This window comes from Pteropus vampyrus, unplaced genomic scaffold (genome assembly GCF_000151845.1).
Source record: "Pteropus vampyrus isolate Shadow unplaced genomic scaffold, Pvam_2.0 Scaffold78, whole genome shotgun sequence".
Taxonomy (NCBI): Eukaryota; Metazoa; Chordata; class Mammalia; order Chiroptera; family Pteropodidae; genus Pteropus; species Pteropus vampyrus.
The window spans coordinates 487,646-490,745 of NW_011888859.1; the positions used below are offsets into that span (position 1 = coordinate 487,646).

The window sequence follows — 3,100 nt, forward strand, 5'->3', positions numbered from 1 at the left end:
ACCCCTGAGTAGCTTTATGGTCCACCTTATCAAGATGCAATGCTGCCTAATCTAATACGATAGTTTAAGAAATTTCCAAACAATAGGGAGTTAGCAGGTATTTGTTGTTAACTTCTCATATAAATGAAGAGAATCCATTCCTGTGCTAGCTAAAGACGTAATAGCTAGCAATAATGATTCTAAAAAGCCCCTTGGGGTCTTGGTTCCATAGTGTAGTGATTAGCACGTCTGTTTTACATGCAGAAGGTCCTGGGTTCGCGCCCCAGTGGAGCCACAGTCCATGGTCTACGGCCATGCCGCCCTGAACAAGCCTGATGTCTGATCTTGGAAGCTAAGCAGGGTTGAGCCTGTTTAGTACTTGGATGGGAGACCACCTAGGAAGACCAGGTGCTGTAGGCATAAATAACAAAAAATATACATATTAATAAATAAATAAAAAAACCCTTGGTTTTGGATATATTAATAGAGGTAGAAAACATACTTTGCAAATGTTCAGAAATGTATACCATACTCTTGATTGAGAAAATTCTTATTTAATACTTCAATATGCATAACAGCTGTAGCAATCAAAGCTAATAATTCTTGCTTTCCTTGCTTATTTATTGTAGTACTAGTTCGAACATTGTTTCTGTGACATTAATTAGCGGGAAAATGGTATGCATGGAAGAGATAAATTTGTTTTTCTAAGGTTTGAAAGCTCAGAGTCGAAATGTAAGAATAGTATGGAATTAAGCAGTCTATATATGTCATTTGGGAATTACTTGCGGATAAAACCATGTAATAAAGATATTATGGGTTTAAATGCATAATGCGCGTATAGTGCCTAGTAAATAATAAGCCCTTGATAAATAGTGGCTCTTTTATTATCTTTACTGGCTGTCACACTTAAGTTTTAATCCCTGATACTGGATGGCTGGGACAATAAACCAACATGAGAACAATAAACGAACATGAAAACACCGGGAAAAGCAATCTAGGTAGTAGAACAGCCTTCAGTTTCCTTAGGCGAAAGTCGATGGTAAGAGAGAGGGGAAAGGAACAGATTTTTTTTGTTTGTTTTACTGTAGTAGAGTGTAATGTTCTTTTACACTTGGGAATTCAGATTAGAATTCGTGTATTCAACAAATAAATTTTCCTGAATGCCGGGGATACAGCGATGAACAAAACAGACCAGAAATGGAGTGAAGGGGAGCGGGGAAGCTCTATGTAATGAGTGCTTTAAAGAAAACGGGGAAACGGGTTGGGGTGGGGGGGGCCACTCTGTTTGCCTGGGTGGTCGGAAAGGCTCATAGGAGAGGTAGCGTTGAGCCAAAGTTTAAATCATTAAAAAATGACCCTGAGAGGAAAAAAAAAATGTATGGAGGTCTCATGAGAGACATAAACTGCGAGAGTTCTAGGGAAAGAAAGGCAGCCTCTGTGTGTCAGCAGCAGTAAGTGGGAGAGTAAGTTGGAGAGGTGGGCAGGGCCAGGATTGTGTAGGGGTTTCTAACATCAAAGGCCTTGATCATGGCTTATCAGTGCCATGCAGAGCCACTGTTGGGTTCGAAGCTGGAGAGTGACCTGTCTGATGCATCCCTGGTTGTCACTCAGGTAGAGCGGCTGGGAAGCTGTGGTGGTGGTAGCGAAGGTGGTGAGAAGTGGGTTGGTTCAGCACTGGACCGACCGTCAGCCAACGTGATGCAGCTCAAGGAAAAGGGGTTGATGGAATTAGGAAGCAGCGTGGCCACCTTTCTCTCCTCCGTCCTACCTGCTTACCAGGCTCCATCTTCCACTTCCATTGCCCTCTCTCCTTCGGCTCCCCTAAGTGAAGTTCAAGGGACCACTTGGCCACGGGCGATGCTCTCTGTGAGCCGTGATGGATAAGCTTGCCTCCCCACGGGCCCCCTCAGAGCTAAGGACGCCTTCCTTCCAGCTCCTTGGTGGCCTCGTTTCCTCATTTCTAACCCTTAGGATGTGGCATTTTTCATAACTATTTAGTTGTCTGCCTTCCCTCACTCGACTGTGAGCTCCTGAGGGCCAGAGGGTGAACAGAATAATTTTTTTCTTCTATTAGTTGAAATAAGTGTTACGAAATCTAGGCAAAAATCTCAAGTTTTCACAAATTAGTTGAAGAAAGGACATTCTGAGTAGGTACCTAAATATTTTAGAAAAGAGGAAGAAGAGGAAGAGGAGGAAGGAGAAAAAGGAGAACAAGAAAAGGAAAGAGGAGGAAATGGAAGGACACGCACAGGGGCCGCCAAAGGTCCTCTGCGTTAGCCTTTCCTAAGGGTTTCCTTAGCAAAGTGTTTTCGCTCAACAGTTGTCTGTAACGGGAGTCCAGGAGCTACTGGTTTGAAAGTCATATGGGTCTGCAGTAAATGCGATGCTTATGAATATTTAGGTCCATCACTGGTTTAAAGTGCACTTGGAAACTTAACGGTGTTTATTCTGGAATAGAAACAACTCTCAGAGAAATCGTAGTGGTAAGAAACCTTTCTTTTAAAAAAAATTATTGATTTAAATTAATTTCAAGTATACAGTACATTGGTTAGACATCTATATAGTTTATAAAACGATCTCCCCAATTGCTCCCTCCCTCCCCTGGCCCTCCGCCTAGCCATCATATTAATGCTAACTGCATTCCCTATGCCGTGCTCCCCATCCCGGTGACCAACTATCAACTACTAATTTGTACTTCTTTAACCCTTCACCCCATTCTCCCAGCCCCCCCGCCCCCCCCCCCCCCCCCCCCCCCCCCCCGCCGCCGCATCCTTAGAAACTTTCTAATGTTCCAAGTCAGTTGAGTGACTGCTTTACATTTCCAGACAAGATATCAGCCTCACTCCAACCTAGAAACATGCCCTCGGATGCACGGGAGGGCACCTCAGACCTGGAGCATAGAGATTATGCCGTATGCATCCTGTGTTCCCAGTGAAGGGCATGGTCATGGCCATACAGCTGCCCTTGAATCAATTGTCTGACTTGAAGTTTGGTCCAGTTCTCTATTTCTACTGTAGAGTAGAATTGAGAAGTCTCATGTTCAATGCTAGTGTGTGGGTTTGCGTGAAAACCTTAATTCTAGTTTACCAACTTAGAGCCTAGAAATGTAAAAAGTTTAAAA

General features: G+C 43.5%; 1 pseudogene; it reads left to right on the plus strand.

The window, feature by feature from the left end:
- Nucleotides 1–283: 283 nt before the first annotated feature.
- Nucleotides 284–399, plus strand: LOC111741484 (annotated as a pseudogene).
- The last annotated feature ends 2,701 nt before the right edge of the window (nucleotides 400–3,100 follow it).